The sequence below is a fragment of the Hordeum vulgare genome, chromosome 7H (assembly GCF_904849725.1).
Source record: "Hordeum vulgare subsp. vulgare chromosome 7H, MorexV3_pseudomolecules_assembly, whole genome shotgun sequence".
NCBI classification, from domain to species: domain Eukaryota; kingdom Viridiplantae; phylum Streptophyta; class Magnoliopsida; order Poales; family Poaceae; genus Hordeum; species Hordeum vulgare.
In genome coordinates this window covers 621,810,213-621,835,410 of record NC_058524.1, presented here as the reverse complement: position 1 = coordinate 621,835,410, position 25,198 = coordinate 621,810,213, and the positions used below count along the sequence as shown (strand labels likewise).

Below are 25,198 nucleotides of genomic sequence, written 5' to 3'. Positions count from 1 at the left end.
AACCGAGCTAACTAATATCTATGTTTTACTATTTGGATTTGTACTTTATTAAATAGTCCCACATCGCTCTTTGTTATTGAGTCTCATTAATTTATATACGTCAGTTGTTAGCTTGAACTAACAATAATTAGCTCTAAAGGTGTGGATATATATACAAGCCCTACACGTGATAATTAGAGAGAAAGAACCTATAAAGGAGGAGATGCATGCTGTGCTTCACTCTAATTAAATGGGACTTGTATGGTTGGTTAAACCGGATAAAAAAAGAACATGCACGTTGTATTGTGTGTGCTGATTGGCCGGCCCACTTAATTATAAGTGGGCAGCACGGATGGCCCCAACATAGCTCCGGCACTGATATTGACGGTTTACAATCTATGTGATTTATTCCAAGGGTGCTATAGTGATGTGTATTCCTTCGATACAATTAAAGAATCCTCTAATGTTTATGATTTCACACATGTTTTCTTTGGACAAACGTATCATATTATTGCTCATGTGACAGAATGATGGGTTTTCAAATAATTTGTGATATTTGATAGATCCCGTGGATCTTAGGCTAGATGTGTTCGGGATGAGATAGTGATTTATTACCTTGTTGTGCACTCGATGACCTCCCTCCAGCGACCGTAGTGAGGTGGTGACGACGGTGGGGAAGGAGAGAGAGATGCGGTAGCGGCGGTGATGGACTTCTCATCGCTTCAGTGCTACCCTCTGGATCGGATTAGGGTTGAGAGTGGGGAACCAGTGACGGCGATGAACCTCGTATCTTGTGCCATGGTCCCCACCTCCTCTTTATAGAACTGCGCGACAGGGGTCCACCAGCCTTGCTTGGGCTGGACGCCCCCGATCAGGGCGTGGGTCAAGGTTCCAATGGGCCGTTGGGCCCATTGAACGAGAGATCAACCTAACATTCTCTCCCTTGATCTCATCATATGCTTTTAACTTTACTCGTTTCGCAACAAATCAATACATAGGGCATGTTTCATCGTCACAGCTCAATTGCCGATGGAATCAGACAGCCACAATGTACCTCTCTATTTTGAGACAGATTCTTTAACCTTGGGCCCTTTATTGTCCGGAAATATTGTACTATACCATAAAATCCATGTCGACTGTGTGTTCTCTGAACACACTGGGCGGTAAGCCTTTGATAAGCAGATCGGAAATATTAGGTACGAGCGGGGAGGAGCCGAGGGTTGCTGCTGCTGGGAGCGCCATGGAGATGGAGTCGACAATGGCGAAATGGAAGTGCGGGGGGTGGTGGCGAGGTACTGCCGTGTGTGCCACTGCCATGGGAGGAGCGGCTTCTCTTATAGCGCGCGCTTGGATATCGTGGCAGGGAAGGCGAGTCGACGATGGAACGTGAGCACGACAGATTCTCTTACCCACTTGGGCTGATCCCCTTTGGCCCATTTGCATCCCCACTTGTGTACGTGCTGCCATTGGCGGACCTAGAGGGTGTACCCAGCATTTTACAGATTTTTTTCACTATATCTCATTGGTTGGTTTTATAGTACTTCATACGTTCTAAAATAAGTGATTTAAAAATGATTTAACTTTGCACTAAAAATAGTGTAAAATTAAATCATTTTTAAGTCGTTTATTTTGGAACGAAGAGAGTACTATAGAACTAATTCAGGTGAAGTTGTATACGTAAATGCAAACCTAAACCTAGCAAAGCAAGCAGAGCTTGACTGATTCTTTTACAACCAACACTGCTTGCGTGTCCAGCCAAACACTCGCGTACATAAATGAGCCCCGTAGAACCTAGCTAGATCAATTCCATCGATCAACTCGACAGAAACTGTAACAGTTGGATTGCAAACGAATAAAAAAAGAAGAACAGAAAGAATAGAACTCTTCAATGTACCACGTTATTTTTTTGAGACAACTTCAATCTACGACATGATCATATCTAATATTAAGTCATCTCCATCACTAACATGCAAAATTTCTTCCGCATCTGTTTGCGGACAGAGGGACCAGTCCGCAGACATATGAAGCCGATCATCCAAAACTAACATGCAAAATTTCGCCCGCATCCTTTTGCGGACAGAGGGACCAGCCCGCAGACATATGAAGCCGGTCATCCAAAGCTAACATCCGCTAGTAATGGGCAATTTGAAATTGAAATAAAGTCTCGATCCATAGCGTGCGCCGGATTACACCAGCGTCATCTCACATGCCCAATCCTCAACCTCATCAGCGAAAGGGTTGTGGAGCTTGACACCGTGCCTAATTCTCCATCTTTCCATGTGGCTTGCGCCTTGCTGCGGAGTCCATCCAAATCTCCTTAATCTCGTCGAACTTGCTGACGGGAAAATACCAATAGGGCACTACACTACCGGCCTCCTTAGGGGAGGGGGCATGCGCGTGCAGATAGACTTCTTCTACTGCGACGTGCATGCCGGACAACCCGCGCGTGCTACTTTGGGGTGGCAGGCGGAAATCTTAGAGTTGAATTCGAAAGATCACATCTAACTTATGTGTGGAGGAAACAAACTTGTTCTCGCCATAGCTAATATCTGGATAGTTTTTTTGGGCACCGGTTGTAGCCACTTATCAGTGACGGGGCTTGTGACATGCCGACCAATATTGCCTTGCAGACCAGTGAAGGGTCCGATTTACCACCCGATATCATTAGCATTCCTCACATCAACATACTCAAAAGTGCTTATTGTGGCGGGTATGAGACTTCGCCCGCTCCACTGTTCTGTCTATAACTCTCGTGGTTGTAATATGTCACCCGCCACTGCTACTTTCCCTATTCGCTCCCTTCACTTATTTGAGTTCACCTATAAGAATTTTCCAAGTAGTGTTTTTCTTGAACTTCCTGTCTATTACTCAGCAGATAGATGATCCTTAAGTGTGTGATCTTGTAGGTTCGGTGAAGTATAGACATGACCCAAACTCTTTTTTGATCAATAATAAACAACTGAACCATGGACATCCATATTGATCCCCATATGCACATAAATGAATACTCTAGTGCATATGTAGTTACTGAATACTATTTCTGCTGCTTCACGATATGTTACAAATACCCAAGATGAGATTTAATGGCATACTAATGAATTAACAACTTGTTCAGTATGCCGGTTACCTCGTTTCTGGTTTTGTTCTCTTTTCGCGTTCGCACGTTCTGGCATCCCTGTGATCAAATCACACACTATGTCTGGTCAAAAGATGATGGATAACGTAATACAGAGAGGGCCCTGATAATTTATTTCCAACGATGGAGGAGCAATTTCCAATCTTGAGCTACCAAGTCCCTTGTCATAGTTATCCATGAACCAGTATGATGCTGTAATAGCCGCCCTATTACAGATGATGTTTAACAAACCCTGAAGTTCATGAAGCTTGCATGAAGGATCTCGATACTCACATGGTCTATAGAATTATGTGAAACGTTAACCTTCCCTGTGTAATGTACAATTCACTTGTGATGAATGTATCTCATAGCATAACGTCAATTTGGGTCGGTACAACATTAGTGTTCTTTTATCATTGTGTCCTCGAATTTGTCACATAGTCATGCCTATGATCTAGAAAACGTGCCCATCATGCAACAATTGACCTTGTCTTAGAGGCATCACTAGGAATATATTTTACCGTTTATTATTCCAAACAAGCCCATGGGATTTTATCGGATCCTTATGGATATACGGGCTCAAGGACCATTGCAGTTATAGCATAGAACAGAAACTTTAATTACAAAGTTGGAGATAAATCACAACTGTTATTATTGCCTCTTGGGCATATCTCCTATAGATGCATCGTTTATTGTTAGTAATAGAGTCGTGTTTAACAAGGAAAACACGGGCAAATGTTTATTTTGTCGTAGTCCTCCAACACCTCTTTTATTGGAAGTGGCCACGGCTGTCATCAGAAATTTGTGCATCAACCCACCAAAATTCACAATGTCTAATATCATGATGTAGAAATAAATGTCCTATAGCATCTGATTTTGCAGGCACATGTAGGGATAGTGGCCAAACATGATGACCTTGTGATGGCGATGGATCGTTTACTCTTAATAACAGAGACGTATTTAACGAGGAAAGCATTGGCAATGATGATTTTTTGTAGTCCTCCGGCACATGTGTTATTGATAGTGGCCACAACTGCCGTCAAGAATTTCTGCATCAACCTATCAAAATCCCTAATGTCTAACACAATCATATACCTATAGCCTCTGATTTTGCAGGCGCACACAAAACACGGTGGCCCAATATGGTAACCTTGTGATGGCGATGGATTGTCTATTGTTAATAACAGAGCCATGTTTAGCAAGAAAACCATAGTCAATGTTTGTTTTGTTGTAGTCCTCCACCACTTGTATTATATTGTGGCAGTGGCCAGGGATGTCATCAAGCACTTGTGCATTAATCCATCAAAATTCCTACCTAACGTCTGGTATCATCATGTAGAAAAAAATGCCCTATAGCCTATAATTTTGCAGGTTCATACAGAAATGGTGCCCAAACATGGTGACCCTGTGATGGCGATGAATCGTTTATTGCTAATAATAGAGCCGTGTTTAAAAAGAAAACAACTGTCAATTTTGTTTTTGTTGTAGTCTTCTAACACATGATTTATATATTGGTAATAGCCATGGGTGCAAGCCAGAACTTCTAAAAATGTCATATAGCCTTTGATTTTGCAGGCTCATGCAAAAGGGGTGGCCAAAAATTATGACCTTGTGATGGCGATGGATCGTTTATTGCTAATAACACAGCTATTTTTAACAAGAAAACCACCGTCGATGTTGGTTTTGTTGTAATCCTCTAGCATCTCTTTTATATAATGGTATTGGTCCGGTTGCCATCAAGAACTTGTGCATTAATCCATCAAAAGTCATACCTAATGTCCAATATCATCATGTAGAAAAAAATGTCATGTCGCATACAAAATATGTGGCCAAATATGGTGATCTTGTGATGGAGATGGATCGTTTATTGTTAATAACAGCGCCATGTTTGACAACAAAACCGGTCAATGTTGGTTTTGTTGTAGTTCTCCAGCACCAGTTTTATATATTGGTAGTGGCTATGGCTGTCAACAAGAACTTCTAAAAAATGTCCTATAGTCGCTGATTTTGCAGGCTCAGGCAGAAACAAGATGGTGACCTTGTGATGGCGACGGATCATATTTTGTGAATAACGAAGCCGTGTTTAACAAGAAAACGACAAGATGTAGGTTTTGTTGTAGTCCTCCAGCACCTGTTTTATATATTGGTAGTGCTCACGGCAGCCGTCAAGAACTTGTGCATCAACCCATCAAAAGTCCTACCTAATGTCCAGTATCATCATGTAGAAAAAAATGTCCTAGAGCCTCTGATTTTGCAGGCGTACGGAGAAACGGTGGCCAAACATGATGACATGGTGAATCGTTTCTTGTTAATAACAAAGCCGTATTTAACAATAAAACATCAATGTTAGTTTTGTTGTAGTCCTCCAGCACCAGTCTTATACTCCCTCGGTTCCTCAATATAAGTTTTTTTTAGATATTCCACTAGGAACTACATATGGAGCAAAGTGAGTGAATATACACTTCAAAATATGCCTATATACATCTGTATGTACTCTTTTAGTAAAATCTCTAAAAAAAACTTATACTGTATTAAAGAACGGATGAAGTATATTGGTAGCGCCCATGGCTGCGTCAACCCATGAAAAGTCCTACCTAAGATGCAGATCTTCATGTAGAAAATTTTTATCCTTGTTGTGTACATGACTACTAAACTCACGTCGAAGTCGTGAGTGCAAGATTATACTAGTACTCGACAAGTAAACTTGCGTGCATGAACCTATCATTCAATTAAATATTAAATCAACGTATATACATGAAGCTAGTAATTCCATGGATGCAGCAGTTTTCGATGGGCATAAGCCACGTCCACGCAGGCATGATGCGCTAGCCGTTGCGACAGTTTAGCATTTGTGCTAAACTTGCAATGCAAAGTTAAAAGAACTAAACTAAAATGGTAAAATGTTAAACATTCGCAAAAAAAAAAAACCCACAAACTAAAGTACAAGTAAGGGTGACCTTAGTTCCTAGGAATCTTTGTCTAAAACCTTGAACATTTCCCGAAAATGTGACTATTTTTGGGTATTCCCCACCATTTTTCTAAAAAAAAGGAAGAAAACTGAAAACAATATCAATTTTTAAATCACGACCAATTTTTAGAAAGAGTTTTCCGAAAAACAGGAACAAAATTTGAAAAGACAATTTTATTCAAAAATAAAAGCACAATTTTCAAAGTATGCACAATTTTTAATTGCCCAAACATTTTTTGCATTCACGAACAAAATTTGGAAACATAATATTTTTTGAACTTTTAAATTGCCCAAACATTTTTTGCATGCAAATCTTTGTTAATTCACAAAACATTATTTGAACTTAGGAACAAAATTTCAAAATGAATACTTCTAAATTTGTGATTTTTATTTGAAAGTGGGAACATTTACTAAACTTTTCCAACATTGTTTGAATTTCTGGAGAAATTTAAAAACATGGTTTCTTTTAAAATTTTCAAAGTAGGAACATATCTGAAGTTCTCGAACATATTTTGTAATTGTTGAAATTTTTCAAAAAGTTTTCTGAATATTTTCTAAGATCATGAACATATTTTAAGTTCTGAATAAAAAAGGGAAACATGATTTTTTTTAATTCAGAACACATAAGTTAAAATATAACATTTTCCATTGCAAACAAAACTTGTATTATATGCTTTTGTGGAAATGCTAACAAAAACTGAAACAAGGGAATACTTTTTGAACTGCAAACAAATTGATGAAACCGCGAATATATTTTAAACATGAATATTTTTCTCAAAAGTGAACAAACACGAGAACATTTTTCAAAATTTGAATAAATTTTGATTAGGAGAATTGTCTTTGAAATTACTGAAGATTTCTTCAGGTATGAATATATTTCTAAATAGTAAACAATAATTTAAGACGAGAATATATTTTAAACTTTTGAAAAATATTTGAAATTTACAAATCAAAAAACAGAAAATAACAAAATAAAAAAGAAATCAAAACCAGAAAGTAAAAATAAAATTAAATGGAAAAAGATGGACAAAAAAATAACAAAGAAAGAAAAAGAAAACCCGGTTCTAATCTTTGGAACGTTCCTAAAACCGAAAACGCTGCTACACATTAACAGGCCGACCCAACTTCCTCGCTGCATCGCCAGACTATGGGAAAGCTCGACAGTTTAACGCAAAATGTGTCAAATAGGGTATTTCGAGCCGGCCAACGATCGCCACCCTCAAAAGATTCAGGGTGCTAAGATTTGATTCAGGTAGCGCTAGGATACGGTGGGAGTAACTAGTTGGCGAGCGCTCTTCCGAAAGCCTCCCAATGATTACTCGACGCGTTCTCAGTCGCCGCCTCATATCGTACCCTGAGCGTTACCTTTGGAATTTATTTTTTTAATTTTTCCGCACATGTTTTCGGTTTTTAGATGGGCTTTTTCTAGGGCTTTTTCAGTGTTCCTGTTCTCCACCAATCTTTCTTAGCTTTTGAAGAAAAAATTATTTTCTTTCGCAAGGAAACACAATTTTTTACCCAGAAAAGCACTTTTTTTTGCACGAGAGGCACCGATTTGCTTCCGTGAGACACACGTCTGCTCCTCTCGAAAACGAAAAAAACGTATTTTTCCTTCCTCAAGAGGCATGGTTTTGCTTCCCCGAGAGGCAAAGAATTGCTTTCGCAAGAGGCATGGCCGTGCCTCTCGGAATCGGAAAAACAACGCATTTTCTATTCTCTTTTGTTTCGTGAGAGGCACGACTTTGCTTTCGTGAGAGGCATTCGGATAGAAAAAAAATTCTGTTTTTTCGCGAAAGGCACGGTATTTCTTCCGTGAGAGGCACGGTGAAAACGAAAAAACACATTTTTTGGCTTCCGCGAGAGGCCTCTCGGGAACATTAAAACACATTTCTTATTTTGTTTCTTTCAAGAGAAGTACGGTCTTTTCGTCCGGTTTTTCCGTGAAAGAAAAGTTCGTAAAAACCTATCAACATGGGATTTACTTTTGAAGTTATCGTCGCAAGGAATCCAACGATGAAAACGGTTCAGATTTGTACATACGTTTTAAGAGATAATTTGTTGTTGAAAATACAAAACAAGAAAAAAAAGAAAAACATCTAGAATACGACAAATGGCACACATGCAGTGTGCCGACCTGAAAGCTGGGAGTGATCTCTCAAAGAGTACTACTAATTTTGTTTATTTTTAGTCTAAACATACTTTATTTATTTATCATAGTCGAAATACATTGGGATACAATTTAGGATGGGAGTTTTAAGGAGCACACATAGCGCGCAAAAGAAAGCTCTAAAGTATGCTTAGCGAGAATATCTGCTTCGATATTAGATTCCTTAATTAGTGATTTCAGGATACGGTTGTGGTGTACTCTACGTGGAGATATAATTAGTTTAGGCCCAGCCACAATTACCTTGATGTGTTGTGTACTGAAGCCCAAAAGAGCCCACGTCCATTATCCTCTATTTAGGAGAGCAAATAGTTAAAGAACACTTCTCCAGGAGCCTCCAGCGATCGCCACATGTCGTGTCCCCTGTGTTTCCTTTCGCCACATGTCGTGTCCCCTGTGTTTCCTTTGAATTTTATTATTTTATTATTTTTACACGTGTTTTCGGCTTTTTATATTGATTTTTTCTGATCTTTTTATTGTTTCAGTTTTACATCTGTCTTTCCTAGCTTTCCAATGATTAAAAAAATGTTTTTTTCATGATAGAATGCATTTTCTGTTTTTTTTTTCAAAAACCGTGCCTCTCGGAAATGAAGTAAAGGTTTTCTAAATTTTTTTCAGGAGGGACACGATTTTGCTTCCGCGAGAGGCACGGCCGTTCCTTTCGGAAACGAAAAAAACGTGTTTTTTGTGTTTTTTGCGAGAGACACTGTTTTACTTTCCTGACAGACACGGTGTTGCTTCCGCGAGAGCAACGGCCGTGCGTCTCGGAAATGAAAAAAAAATGCATTTTTTGTTTTTTGGTTTCGCTTGAGGCAAGGTTTTGCTTTCGCGAGAGGCAAACTTTTGATTTCGGGAGAGGCACGGCCATGCCTCTCGGAAACGAAAAAAAATATGTTTTTTATTTTTTCCTTTCGCAAGAGGCATGGTTTTTCTGTCCGGTATTTTCGTGAAAAAAGTTCATCAAAACTTATCAACAAGAGATCTAGTTTTGAAGATCTCGATGTGAGGAACCCAATGGTAAAAACGGTTTGAGATTTAGACACATGGTTTAAGAGATAAAACATTTTGAAAATACTGATCTATGAAAAAAAAACTCTCATGTTACTATAAGTGGCACACATGCAGTGCGTCATTTTTCTCAAAATAAAAAGATGAGAGTGATCTTTGAAAGGAGTAATTCTTAATTAGCGATTTCATGTATTTAGGCCACCATGATAAATTGTCAGTTTCTTTTGTATGTTTGAAGACTTAGCGTCAATCCATTGCCGCTCAGATCGATTCTATTAACTTACAATGTCTCTATTGATCCTACGTTGACAGCAGTGCGGTGCCACATAGAGTATTTCAGTCCGTGGAACGCTGTACTATATCGGCGTATCTTTTCTTGTATCTAAAGGTATGTATTAAGTACTTCCTCCGTAAATTAATATAAGAGCATTTAAATTGATAGAATAAAGATCTAAAAGCTTTTATATTAGTTCACAGAGGTAGTACTAGTTTGTATTATGTTGGTCGATTTCAATCCAGTAGTCTAGTGATTTTGTTTACTTGCATATAAGACAACAGGTTAATTCACAAATTAGGCGTGTCGCTTTTCCATGGGAGATGACTTTGGTTAATTTCGCAAATCACATGATCACTCGATCCAAATGAAACTGCTGCAAAAGATCCCATGGTCTAAAGTTAATACTCCCTCTGCTTTAAAATAAATGAATCGACTTTGTACTAACTTTATACGAGTAGAATATAAAAGGGAGGCAAACACAGTAACTCATCCTAAATTTAGTGTTAACTTTGTACTGACTTTGTATTAACTTAGTATTAAGTCTGACGCTGTGTTGTGGGAGGCCTGCCATCCTGCATGACGCCTAATGTTTACCCTGCAGGTTGCATGAACATTATTTGGCAATATATGGAGTTTTCAAAAGAAATACAATAACATACAAGATCACTAAAACTCAACACAATCAATTACGACGTATTGTATTAATTTTCAAGGAATCAATCAATCATCTCTTGTGAGCCAGCTCCTTGAAGCTGATGGGTGCGGTGACCTGTGTCGGGCCGTCGACGAAGAGCGCCTGCGCACCAAGCTCGGCAGCCCGCTGGCTGGGATGCACGCTGTCAAAGAAAAAGCATACGCATCGCGGTCACCGCACAGCGTCGCGTTCCGCAAGCACTCACCCTCCGCGCCCAGCCTACCGCTCCCGCAGCACGCGCTATCGGCGTTCACGAACCCGGCCGCTTGGGGGTCGTCGAAGTTGGCCCGCGTGCCGGCGAAGGAGTCGGCGAGGAAGTACGTGAGGCCCGGGAGCCTCGTCGGAGCGAGGGCGGTGGCGAGGCCAGACTTGAACGCCGCGGCGAGCCCGGCGCCAAGGCGGTTCATGCCATCGCTGCAGGCGCCCGTCGCGTTCAACAGACGCACCCGGGGCACGCACCCCACTGGTCCAGGGCTGATGATCCCGAACTTCCTCGCGCCCATCCCATACAGGTCAGTGATGGCGGCGGAGTAGTTCGAGACGAGCGTGGCATAGAGTGCGGCCACATCGGCTTGGGACGTTGGTATGCTCTGGAAGAGGTCGTTGCTGCCGAAGCCCAGGAGGAAGAAGGAGCTGGCGAGGTGCTTGGAGACTTTGTGGCTGCCCCCACGGCCTCCATCTCGGCCTTCGTCGACTCCATGTAGCTCACCTGCTTTGACAGCGGGATGTTCTTTCCCGCGTTCTGCACGCACAACACATACGATACAATTAGTAGGTTGGGCTAGTTATTAGAGTTCAAACAGCTGCGCTCGGTTCATTAGTAGTAACAATATATTTGCTCTATATAACCTGCAACTCTACATAACCTGCAACTCTTGTGACATGGAGTTACCGCCGTTAATTTTTTATTTAAAATTATTAAACTCAGTTTGAATTACAAACCACAAGGACACTTCAGAGCAACACTTGCAGTTAATTGACAGACAAACGTGGCTCTCGTACTAGAAGTGGAGAAGATTAATTACTGATGGTGCATTTTGATGATTACTGTTGTGAGCATGTCATGACTGCGTAACCATAAGACAACTTAGTTATTAGATTATTCTTACTAGTTTCTGTAGCTAGGTAACGTGCCGACATGATCGATCGATGTGCCTCCGTTCCTCATGCAATGCCATATATACCAAAACATTATATTGTACTACTACAAATATATTATACTCCCTCCGTAAACTAATATAAGAGCATTTAAAACACTAGTTTAGTAATCTAAACGTTTTTATATTAGTTTACGGAGGGAGTACACAACAAATCCTCTAAAATAAATGGATGCTAAACGTACACGGACTGGTGCATGGCTGATCTAGTACATATGTAACTAACCAAACAATTCTATGAAGAACAAAAACAAACCAACCATATTTGTAGCTAATGTAATCAAATTAAAGTGACTTACAGTGGAGTCGAGGATACCGGCGCCCGCGGAAGCATAGCTCACTCCTCTTGTCGGAGCGCTTGGGATGAGATAGTTGCGTGATTTCAGCACCAGGTAAGCCAGAGGGCTCCTCTCGAACCCCAGATGCATCGCTGCACCACCCATCCATCAGGTTAACACACGAACACATGCATGGTAAATATAGTTGTGAATTTGTGTAATACATACCGACGAAATCAGCGATGTTGTAGCCGTTGCTGAACCGCCCGTTGGCCCTTGCGCCGCCTGGGAAGTCGATGCCGTAGAAGGGCTCGTTGGCCCTGGGCACGTCCTTTCCCGGGAGGTGGTTGTTGTTGCCCACATCCAGCGTCGAATCCCCCAGCACGAACATCGCCGGCACCACCGATATCTTCCGTCGAGATCTTCTTGTATACTCTCAAGAACACTTTTGCTTCGGTACAACCCCTTCCCCACAAAACGTATAAAGGAGAATATATATCCATCTCGTATTGTACACTATAAGCCGCCGTACGTATATTCACCTCGTATAGCATACGTATGACGGTCTATAGTGTACAATATGAGGTGGGTATACATTTTCCTTTATACGTTTTATGGGGGAGGAGATGATGACCACACGTTCTAGTGTTTGTTGTTTCGTTCCGGATGACAGGTCGACTCTATACATTCTTAGGACGGTACAGCACAACTAACATGTACACGCCATCATGTGTGTATAGTACAGTATCATTGTAGAGCTAGCAGCCGAGAGCTCGAACTATACAAAATGATCATACGGTTTCAGCGGCAGCCTCCACCTTTTGAGGTGTAGATATGTACAAAAAAGAGGATAATGCAGGGCTGGATTGATCGGCGTGGAGTATATTAGTAACAAGTTTAAACAAATTGTTAGTCTATATGTCCACATCTCCATCTTATCTTGCTCTCCTTGCTTTATGCATGGGCTAAAAGAAAAATGCAGTGGGTGTCTCATTGGCCGTGTCAGTGTGCATCCTAGAGTGTAGAGGTCGGGTGCCTGTTCATTAGGTTTGTATCTTCTTAATGCCTGTTTTGACCCAAGAAATCTACCATTTATCAGAAAAGAAGATTTCTCATGAGTTTAAGTAGTGGGTTAGTGCATCGCTGAGCACTACTACTCATAAGGCTGGCCATAGTAGGGAGTATCATATAGTAATATGATGTATATGATATTATTGTATGATACTATCTCCGTATCATAGATGACCTCATTTATATACTACCTCCGTATCATAGATCCTATGTTGCTCTAACCCTCTCTTTCTTCATTAATTGTTTGCCACATCAGCATGTTTGCTAGTCCCAAGTATATTATACTATCTAAGTTACTCCCATTATGTCCAGCCTAAGCACTACTATCGTATGGATATGTGGTTAAGTTGGTAAAAGATAAGTAATAAAATGTGATACTGCCATGATTATCTTCTGTGGCAATTTAATCCCATGATTCATGCAACTGAGCAGCTAGTAAGTACCCCGTTTCATACTCCACATGTGTGCGTTGCATGTCGCCACGCGGTTTAATTTTTTTGACTGGTCACATCCGTCTACACGTATCACGTGCAGAGCAAGTGAAAACCATGCATGCTGACGGCTCGAAAACTTAACGACTAATTGCAAGTTTTGACCGCTAATAATTTCATAATGATGTTCACCGATCTGCTGGCCTGCATACTTTTGGAGTGAATTATTTATCCTGTAGTGCACGACCATTGACGTGGGAACTTAATTTTGCAGTCATCATGTGTGCAAAGAAAGGGAAAGTGATGATGCACGTTGGTCAATTTTATGGAGTAATTTTATCTTCAAGACAAATCCCATCTGTTCTTGATGTTTCAAGTTAGATTTCATTCTTGCTTTGAGTTCTACAAACATGCAAGGGCCGATACCAAAACTAAATGCTATGGCCACACTAAATTTTTTGCATGGTCATTTGTCAAAGAAATACGTATCTTAGGGCCATGGCCCATATGGATCCGAGCACTATTCCCAAGAAAAGGTGCTTTCTTGTTGGCTATACACAAGAAAAAAAGGAAATAAAACTTAGGAGTGGTGACAAAGCGAAAATATTTTATTGAACCATGGTTTAGCTGAACCTACGCTCGACATCATTGATTTTTGAACTCTGTTCATAAGGGTCGGTGCATGGTTGATTAAAAATGCACGGCAGAAAATATTTACGTGTTAAACAATGCATGACATGAAGTGTTGGCTGAATTTAACATGCATGACGAGAATCCACATGTAAAAAGATGTTAAATTGTACGATGTGGAGTATAGGTTCGGCTGAACCATGGTCCTGAATCACGCCTCTCACGACAAAGTTTGGATTTCTCGTCTACTGCAATTGCAGCTTAATTGTCTACAGAGTAGTAGAGTACAGGCGTGTATGACAACTAATTGGTCCTCTACTAATGCTATTAAGGTGATGTCATGTTGCAGGTATATTTATTTGTATAGCACATATGTTCAATTAGGCATCTCTGTTATATAAACAAGCAACAGTACTTAAGAGAAAATGTATTTATTTTTACAAGCATCTCCCTAAACAACTTGCATCGCGGGACTACATGGTATTACTAGATCATTGATGGCGCGCGTTGCCGCACCCTTCTATTTTGGCTCTTATTTATTCAGGATATAATTTAGTTTGTAACTTTGTATACATTTTCTTCCATTGATTTAAATATTATGCTTTCTGACTTTTCAAAATAATAGTATTATGTAACTAAAGAGAGGAAGTTGATTGTTTCAACATCTCTTAGTATGTAACTCATCTTCAGTTGGGGAAACATTACAACTTTCATGTGCACATAAGCTTATTTATAAATGTTGGAAGCACCATAAGACAAGACGATAAAAAATGGATGGCTATGCATAGTTTGGCTGAAGCATACAAGCTTGTTTGCAGTTGCAAACAAACATGGAATTAAACACAATGTAAAATGGCAATGAAAAATGATGGAAGATGGCAGCATGACAATATACACAATACTTCGAAAATAAGTGAACTAAAAGATCTTATATTTCTTTAGAGAGGGAAGTATATTTTATGACAGCATAGAGCCATAGAGTGAACTGGAGAGGGATGCAGACCTCAAATAGGCACCAGAAACACCAAACCTTATATATAATTATGGATACATGAGATAGAGCAGAGGACATGAGAAACATAATCGTATATTATCTAAGGAAATTAAGAATCTTGATTACCACATCAAAAGGAAGTCACTACATGCTTACATATCATATCTTTCGTGCTAACAGAGATCGATAATAATATCTTCTAACACAAGAATGTAATTTTGCCAAAAAAAATAATTCTTTATACAAATTCCGATGGCACTACAATTTTTTTCCAGTCCGGCTTAAAATTTGTTGTGCCACTTTACATGTAATTGGAGGAACTAACTTAACTGAGCAATAAAGGGCAACAAATACACAAATCAGTACTCTTTTCGTTCTCTGCATACATTATCTTTCTGTAGTAAATATAGCTTGCGAGATCATCATTGTTTCAGCTAGGAGGAGCCGAAAGCTCTACCTATGGCGATTATCATACATGGATACATGCAGCTTCGCCGACCTAGTCGCAACCTAAAGAAATCACCCTACTTGTGGGATGCTTAGAAAGGTGTGACCTCATGTACCAATTACCTTGCTCAGAATAGCCAAGTGTGTAAACAATGCACCTTAATACTGACAATACATCAACACGACATTAACTTGAGTTCATGTGTTATGGACTCAGAGTGATTGCATGACTCGAGGTGGAGGCACAGGGCAGCAGGCTGGAGTGAAGGTGTGGCAGCTAGATACCACCACATAACATCGTCGAGTAGGAGGACGCGAAGATAAACAATCGTTATGATTGATGGGTGAATTCCTCCACTTGTTGCACGCCACCGACCCACATATTAAACTGGAAGAAAGAAAGAAATCCAACAGTACGTAGCTCAAATTCGTCCTTGTAGAGAACCTGCGATCATTTCAAATTATAAATTAGACAGATAACAGAGTGGTACATGGTATAACATGGCATCAGGGTAAAAAAAATCCAATTTAGGAATTAGGAACTGGGATCTTGTCATTGCTATGCAAACAACGACTTAAGAGGGCTGGCATTAAGTGTGGTTATACTGTCCTAAATGGCACTACAATTAACACATTCAGTGTTTTCCCCTTGAGGCGCAATTCATTGATTAGATATGCATGTTACTGCTGAAGGACTGAACCCATAAGTGTGAGTGAAACCTAGTATGATTCTAGAACCTGTAGCTAACATGCACCATGAACATGTTACTGTAGAAGGACCGAGCCCATAAGTGTGAGTGAGACCTAGTATGATTCTAGAGCCTGTAGCTAACCTGCACCGTGAACATGTTACTGTGAGGACTGAACCCATAAGTGTGAGTGAGAGCTAGTATGATTCTAGAACTTTTAGCCAACCTGCACCAGCTTCTGAGTTCTTGACCACTAATATAGTGATAATAATTTCAGAACTTGCTTCAATGGGGGATCCTGACCTTCTTGCCTCTTCCTTCACCTGATTTGGCAGTCAACGTGGAGTGGAGTTTGCAACATGTTGATCATTTATATAACTCAAACCACATAGGAATTTGATATCTGATAGGAAAAAATATAGCACCAAATGTCCAGTTACAAGAAATACAAGTAGTAAGAAGGGAGCATGAGCAGCATACACTTGACTACTATAAGCAAGCAAAAAAAAATTTACTTGTGAATATGAAAATTTGTGGAGCAGCAACACTGAAAGTCACAATTTTCTCTAATACGGTTGACTAAGCATGTACTCCCTGTGTAAACAAAGATAGTAACAACTAAGAAACATGTGATGTATTGTTTGATCAGGGTCGTCATTTATTTTCCACTCATATCCTATCACAAGGGACATCAAACATAGCAAAAATAAAACTTATGAACCAAAGAACACTGGCTCGTGGTATACCTATAATCCCTTGGTTAAGCCAAGGTTATATTTGTGTCATTCTGACTACAGAAATAAATTGGGTAGCCAAATCACCAGGAACTAAAAAAGGCGTCACAACCATAGTATACAGCTCCCCACACACAAACCGACATCACCTTCTAATCCAACAGAATCAGGCTGAAGTCCGTACAGAACCTGCATTTTTTTAGCACAAAGAACAATATCAATAGAAACAAATTCTAGAAATGGAGGAAGAATTAGGGAAAAGGGGGTGAAAGAAGGACCGATAATCGGAACAAAATCATCACGCGGTTAGCTGATCCAGCCATCACATGCCTTATAATTAAATCAAACAAAATATCATCACCATCACCAGGCCCTACAAAATCAAATCAACATATCACCAACGGCAAGCGCCATTTCGTAGTCGTGCAACAACAGAAAGAGCCGAACCTAACCAAAACAATCAAAGAAAACAAATAGAAGCAGGGGGAACCGACAAACAGAGGATGGCATGGTGTGGCGGCGGCGGTGCGAGCGGCGAAGGGAGAGCGTTGAAGGAACTCCTTGTGCTAGACTCGTCACTCGTGGGCTCGTTCTCCTCACGCACACCACCGCCACAGCCACCATACGTCTTCGCCGGAGCAGCCTCCCCCTCTTTGTCGCCACTGCCAAATTGTACGTTTTGGATCTGCCATCACTTGTTGCAGGGAAACGGAAAGGGGAGCAAAACTGATGAAGCTGCAGAGCAGATCTGGCCACATCACCAGCATCGTTGTAGCTCGATCAAACTTACGGTTCGGGAGGGGGCGAGGGAGAAGGCGAAATGGAAGGGATGTGCAGCCAGAGGTAGAGGGAGGTAGCGATCGATTGGTCTCCTTTCGGGTTGGGAGATTGGCCAAATGGGTTGGAGAAACGGCCCAAGTCACCAGAGTGCTCGGTTTTTTCTTCGGGAGTAGCAACCCCTTAGGACAGCGGCCCAGTTAGCGAGAAGATTAAGATCACACGGCCAGGACAAGCCAGATCTTAGATCTAACGGTCAAAATCCTCAAACGCCTGAGAGAGCTCGGATTAGGTGCGGTTATACTGTCCTAAATAAGCCCACCAACTGTGCATGTTTGGTTGATCGACATATATGATCAGATCAACCCGGTAGCCAATCATAAAGGTAGCAAGTTTAGGGTCTCCCGTCGTATAGGTACAATATATACGAATGGATCCGGACTACTCTCTCTGTAACGAAATATCTTAGGACATGTACAATGGTGCTATCTTAAGAGTGCCACGTAGGATAAATGATGAGGTGGAGGAGAGAGAACTAGAAAAAAAAGGCTTTGCCTTCTCTTATTTAAGAGAAGACAAGAGGTGATCTCTTAGCACAATATGTCTCACCATGTTTTTAGGAATAACTAATTATACAAGATAAGGCTAAGAGATGACTCATTGTAGACTCTTATTTTTGTCATCTCTAAATTACATGCAAAATTTAAGATAAAACTATCTTATCAACCATTGTACATGCCCTTATACTACTTCCGTTCTAAAATAAGTGGCTGAATTTTATAATAGTTCTAATATAAAGTTATATTTGAGACATTTATTTTAGGGCAGAGGGAATATTTCTTTACGAACGGAGGGAGTACTTTACACCTTTTAAAGTGAGAGCGATTGGTGCCTCCCAAGGAAATGTCGTTCATATTGGATCAATCCATCACAGACGATGGCTAACCGTCGATCACTTCACTTTAATTAGTTAGCATCTTAACTATTACATATGTCTTCATTCGATCGAGTGCTTGCGTGTCTAGGGTTAACCTCCTTGTCAACTCTGTGATCCGTGGAGATGGATAACCACGGCCTTCTATTTATCTTATTTCATTTTTGAGGTGACAGATCGATTGTATACATTCTTAGGATATTACAGCTCAACTAACCAAATGCAGTCATGTGTGTATATAGTACATGCCGACAAAATAAATAGAATTGATACGGCCGGTTCCAGTGGCAGCCTCCAACTTTGAGGCGTATTTACTAAACAATAATGCATGTGAGCTGGATCGACCAGGTTCTAAAATTTTGGTATCCTGTCAATGCAAATGTACGCCCGCCCTCTCTATTTTATCTTGATCTCCTTGCTTTAGGCGTGCTTTTTAACAATGGGAGGTATCAAATCGTTTTACTAAAAGTATCTGGAATGAAGAGCATGAAGGAGATATATTCATGTACAAAGACAAATTTTATCTTTTTGTTTCCTGTGAGATATATATCTATGTCGATCTCGATAGTTTATCTTGTTTTAGACTGCATGCATGATCTCGTCAGAAACTGCAACTATCGTGGCGATCCATTGTCATCATCTCCTACTAGATGCATGCTTTATCTGCATGCGAATTAGCAATGTGGTAGGTGGCTAATGCTTACATCTACATGATTTTGCTAATGGTTAGTGCGTTAGTAGTGCGTATCCGTACCTGCAAAATGATACTAGTATTATAGTGAAACTGTAGAAAAACTAATGGGGCCAAAATCAGTCTGATGCTTCCTGCAGTTGGATTAGCGACTGAGCAAGTGAGCATGCAGCTGCTTCGTTCCATCGTTACCATGATTTTACTTGCAGTTTAATTAGTGTTGTTACTACAATGGAATCGATCGAGTCTCTCCAAAGTTTTCCGAGTTGTTGCTACTATATGGCCGACCCATTGTGAGTTGACCCTTGACTACCACGATTTTATTTGGAGTATAATTAGTCTTGTTATTACAATGGAATCAAGTCTCTCCAAAGTTTTCCAAGTTGTTGCTACTATATGACCGACCCATTGCAAGCTGACTCTTGACTACCATGATTTTACTTGGAGTATAATTAGTGTTGTTACTACAATGGAGTTTGAATCTCTCCAAAGTTTCCCAAGTTGTTGCTGTTGAAGCCATAGATCGACTAGGCATAGATAGATCCGGAGTTACCATGTACTCACCTAATCCCGAGCGTGATGAACTCCCTGCTCCGGCCATCGGTGCCGGTGTAGTCGTTGGTGGCGTGAGGGGGGAGGTGTGGTCGTGGGTGGTGCTTCCCGTGAGCACTGCGCAAACCCTAGATCGGAAGGGGATTTAGGTGGGGAGTCTGGCGGCGGGGTGAACCTCGTACCGTGCGCCCCAGCCCCCATCACTTTATATATAGCGCAGGTCACAGGGGCCCACCAACCATAACGGGTTGGGCGCCCCCGATCAGGGCGCATAGATCAAGGGCCCGGTGGGCCGTTGGGCCCACTCGGAAGAGATCAACCTAACATTCTCCACCTTGATCTCAACTTTCACTTTGACTTTATACTTTTATTTATTCCATCACATATAGGCGTGTAGAGCATGTCTCATTGTCACAGCTTGATTGCCGATAGAATCATACAGCCACAACACACCTTTTGTTTTGAAACAAATTCATTTACTTCTGGGCCTCTTATTATCCAGGGATCATAGGCTTTCCGTCAAACCCATGCCGGCTAAGTGTTCCTTGAACACACTGGGTGGTAAGCCTTTCGTTAGCGGATCCGCAAGCATATACTTCGTACTTATATGCTCGAGACTTATAGTTTGATCCTGGATTTTATCTTTCACAACATAATACTTTATATCTATTGTCTTGGCAGCATTGCTGGACTTGTTGTTGTGAGCATAGAATACTGCGGGCTGGTTGTCGCAGTATATCTTTAGTGGCTTGTGGATACAATCTACCACTTTCAAGTCAGGTATAAATTTCTTTAGCCATATCACCTGCCCGGTGGCTTCAAAACATGCTATGAACTCTGCTTGCATCGTAGACGATGCAACTATGGTCTGTTTAGAGCTTTTCCATGAAATAGCTCCCCCTGCGAGAGTGAACATGTACCCAGACGTGGATTTTCTGTCATCTCTATCTCCCGCAAAATCGACGTCGGAGTACCCTTTTATCTCTAGGGAATCAGATCGCCTATATGTCAGCATGATTTCCTTTGTGCCTTGCACATAACGCAAAGCTTTCTTTGCCATCCTCCAGTGCTCTTGGCCTGGATTTGCTTGATATCTACCGAGTACTCCGGTGATAAAAGATAAGTCAGGGCGTGTGCACACTTGTGCGTACTGTAAACTTCCAACAGCCGAAGTATACGGTACTGATTTCATTTAATTGAGCTCATACTCGTTCTTGGGACATTGATATTTCCCAAAACTATCGCCCTTGACTATGGGAGCAGGTGTGGCTTTGCTCTTATGCATATTATACTTTTGGAGAACTTTCTTTAAATATGCTTTCTATGAGAGTCCTAAGACTCCATTCTTCCTGTCTCGGTGAATTTCAATGCCCAAAACATATGAAGCTTCACCAAGGTATTTCATGTCGAAATGTGAGGATAAGAACTTCTTTGTCTCTTGTAGTAGACCAATACCATTGCTTGCAAGCAAGATATCATCCACATACAAGATTAGGAAAATATATTTCCCATGTTTAAACTTAGCATAAATGCAATTATCCTCAACATTTTCTTGAAATCCAAATCTTTTAATGGTATTATTGAACTTGATGTACCACTGTCTAGAGGCTTGCCTTAGCCCATAAATGGATTTCTTTAGACGGCAACCTAGATCTTCCTTGCCTTCCATGATAAAACCCTTGGGTTGTTTCATGTAGACATCTTCTTCTAAATCACCGTTTAGAAACGCCGTCTTTACATCCATTTGATGCAGCTCTAAATCAAAATGAGAAACTAGTGCCATTATGATTCTGAAGGAATCCTTACAAGAGACCGGAGAAAAGGTCTCGTTGTAATCTATCCCTTCTCTTTGTGTAAATCCTTTTGCCACAAGTCGGGCTTTATACTTGTCTACATTCCCATTAGAGTCATACTTTGTTTTGTAGACCCATTTGCAACCTACTGTCTTTGCTCCTTTAGGAATAATCTCTAAGTCCCAAACATGATTGGAACTCATCGATTTCATCTCATCTTCCATTGCCTCTATCCATTTTGATGAGTGAGGGCTTTTAATGGCCTCCTCATATGTGGTGGGATCACCTTTCATGTGGGCCATTTCTATATTGTATACTTTATAATCAGTAGAAATAGCGGGTCTTCTTGTTCTATTAGACCTTCTAAGTGCCTCATTGTCGGGCACACTTTCTACTATTTCTTGCTGCACTTCCAATTCATGATCAACAACGGGTTCAGTCGGATCCTGAAGGACAGGTTCCGGGTCTTCTCCCGCAGTTGTCATGGTTGGAGTTACATCGGGTAGTGAGAAAAATGGCTCTTGAATCATCGGAATGGGTGCATGCACCCTTTTCTCCTCAAGATCAATTGTCCGAGCTACCCGGCTCCCCCTCATCATCTCGTCCTCTAAGAAGACAGCATGTCTCGTTTCCACAAACTTTGTGTATCTTTCTGGACAGTAGAAACGAAAACCTTTTGACCTATCAGGGTAGCCAATGAAATGGCAACTCACTGTCTTCGGGTCTAACTTTCCAAGATTTGGATTAAACATTTTGGCCTCCGCAGGGCATCCCCACTGTTGGAATTATGCCCTAGAGGCAATAATAAATGTATAGTTATTATTATAATTCCTGTATCAAGATAATAGTTTATTATCCATGCTATAATTGTATTGAATGAAGACTCATTTACATGTGTGGATACATAAACGAAACACCGTCCCTAGCATGCCTCTAGTTGGCTAGCCAGTTGATCGATGATAGTCAGTGTCTTCTGATTATGAACAAGGTGTTGTTGCTTGATGACTGGATCACGTCATTGGGAGAATCACGTGATGGACTAGACCCAAACTAATAGACGTAGCATGTTGATCATGTCATTTTGTTGCTACTGTTTTCTGCGTGTCAAGTATTTATTCCTATGACCATGAGATCATATAACTCACTGACACCGGAGGAATGCTTTGTGTGTATCAAACGTCGCAACGTAACTGGGTGACTATAAAGATGCTCTACAGGTATCTCCGAAGGTGTTAGTTGAGTTAGTATGGATCAAGACTGGGATTTGTCACTCCGTGTGACGGAGAGGTATCTCGGGGCCCACTCGGTAATACAACATCACACACAAGCCTTGCAAGCAATGTAACTTAGTGTAAGTTGCGGGATCTTGTATTACGGAACGAGTAAAGAGACTTGCCGGTAAACGAGATTGAAATAGGTATGCGGATACTGACGATCGAATCTCGGGCAAGTAACATACCGAAGGACAAAGGGAATGACATACGGGATTATACGAATCCTTGGCACTGAGGTTCAAACGATAAGATCTTCGTAGAATATGTAGGATCCAATATGGGCATCCAGGTCCCGCTATTGGATATTGACCGAGGAGTCTCTCGGGTCATGTCTACATAGTTCTCGAACCCGCAGGGTCTGCACACTTAAGGTTCGACGTTGTTTTATGCGTATTTGAGTTATATGGTTGGTTACCGAATGTTGTTCGGAGTCCCGGATGAGATCACGGACGTCACGAGGGTTTCCGGAATGGTCCGGAAACGAAGATTGATATATAGGATGACCTCATTTGATTACCGGAAGGTTTTCGGAGTTACCGGGAATGTACCGGGAATGACGAATGGGTTCCGGGGGTTCACCGGAAGGGGGCAACCCACTCCGGGGAAGCCCATAGGTATTTGTGGGGGTCACACCAGCCCTTAGTGGGCTGGTGGGACAGCCCACCAAATCCTATGCGCCAAGGAAGAAAAATCAAAGGAAGAAAAAAAAAGGAGGAAGAAGTGGGAAGGGGGAAGGACTCCCTCCCACCAAACCAAGTAGGACTCGGTTTGGGGGGGAGAGTCCTCCCCCCTGGCTCGGCCGACCCCTTGGGGTTCCCTTGGACCCCAAGGCAAGGTCCCCCTCCCTCCTCCTATATATATGGGGCTTTTAGGGCAGATTTGAGACGACTTTCTCACGGCTGCCCGACCACATACCTCCATAGTTTTTCCTCTAGATCGTGTTTCTGCGGAGCTCGGGCGGAGCCCTGCTGAGACAAGATCATCACCAACCTCCGGAGCGCCGTCACGCTGCCGGAGAACTCTTCAACCTCTCCGTCTCTCTTGCTGGATCAAGAAGGCCGAGATCATCGTCGAGCTGTACGTGTGCTGAACGCGGAGGTGCCGTCCGTTCGGTACTAGATCGTGGGACTGATCGCGGGATTGTTCGCGGGGCGGATCGAGGGACGTGAGGACGTTCCACTACATCAACCGCGTTCTCTAAACGCTTCTGCTGTACGATCTACAAGGGTACGTAGATCACTCATCCCCTCTCGTAGATGGACATCACCATGATAGGTCTTCGTGCGCGTAGGAAAATTTTTGTTTCCCATGCGACGTTCCCCAACAGTGGCATCATGAGCTAGGTTCATGCGTAGATGTCTTCTCGAGTAGAACACAAAAGGTTTTGTGGGCGGTGATGTGCGTTTTGCTGCCCTCCTTAGTCTTTTCTTGATTCCGCGGTATTGTTGGATTGAAGCGGCTTGGACCGACATTACTCGTACGCTTACGAGAGACTGGTTTCATCGTTACGAGTAACCCCCTTTGCTCAAAGATGACTGGCAAGTGACGGTTTCTCCAACTTTAGTTGAATCGGATTTGACCGAGGAGGTCCTTGGATGAGGTTAAATAGCAACTCATATATCTCCGTTGTGGTGTTTGCGTAAGTAAGATGCGATCCTACTAGATACCCTTGGTCACCACGTAAAACATGCAACAACAAAATTAGAGGACGTCTAACTTGTTTTTGCAGGGTATGATTGTGATGTGATATGGCCAAACGATGTGATGTGATATATTGGATGTATGAGATGATCATGTTGTAATAGAAATATCGACTTGCATGTCGATGGTACGGCAACCGGCAGGAGCCATAGGGTTGTCTTTATACTAACATATGTGCTTGCAGATGCGTTTACTATTTTGCTAGGATGTAGCTTTAGTAGTGATAGCATAAGTAGCATGACAACCCCGATGGCGACACGTTGATGGAGATCATGATGATGGAGATCATGGTGTGGCGCCGGTGACAAGAAGATCGTGCCGGTGCTTTGGTGATGGAGATCAAGAAGCACGTGATGATGGCCATATCATGTCACTTATGAATTGCATGTGATGTTAATCCTTTTATGCACCTTATTTTGCTTAGAACGGCGGTAGCATTATGAGGTGATCTCTCACTAAAATTTCAAGACGAAATTGTGTTCTCCCCGACTGTGCACCGTTGCTACAGTCCGTCGTTTCGAGACACCACGTGATGATCGGGTGTGATAGACTCAACGTTCACATACAACGGGTGCAAAACAGTTGCGCACGCGGAACACTCGGGTTAAGCTTGACGAGCCTAGCATGTGCAGACATGGCCTCGGAACACATGAGACCGAAAGGTCGATCATGAATCATATAGTTGATATGATTAGCATAGGGATGCTTACCACTGAAACTACTCTCGACTCACGTGATGATCGGACTTGGGATAGTGTAAGTGGATCATGAACCACTCAAATGACTAGAGAGATGTACTTTTTGAGTGGGAGTTTAGCATATAATTTGATTAAGTTGAAC

General features: G+C 41.6%; 1 pseudogene; it reads right to left on the bottom strand.

The window, feature by feature from the left end:
• Nucleotides 1-10,235: 10,235 nt before the first annotated feature.
• Nucleotides 10,236-17,260, bottom strand: LOC123409582 (annotated as a pseudogene).
• Between the last annotated feature and the right edge of the window lie 7,938 nt (nucleotides 17,261-25,198).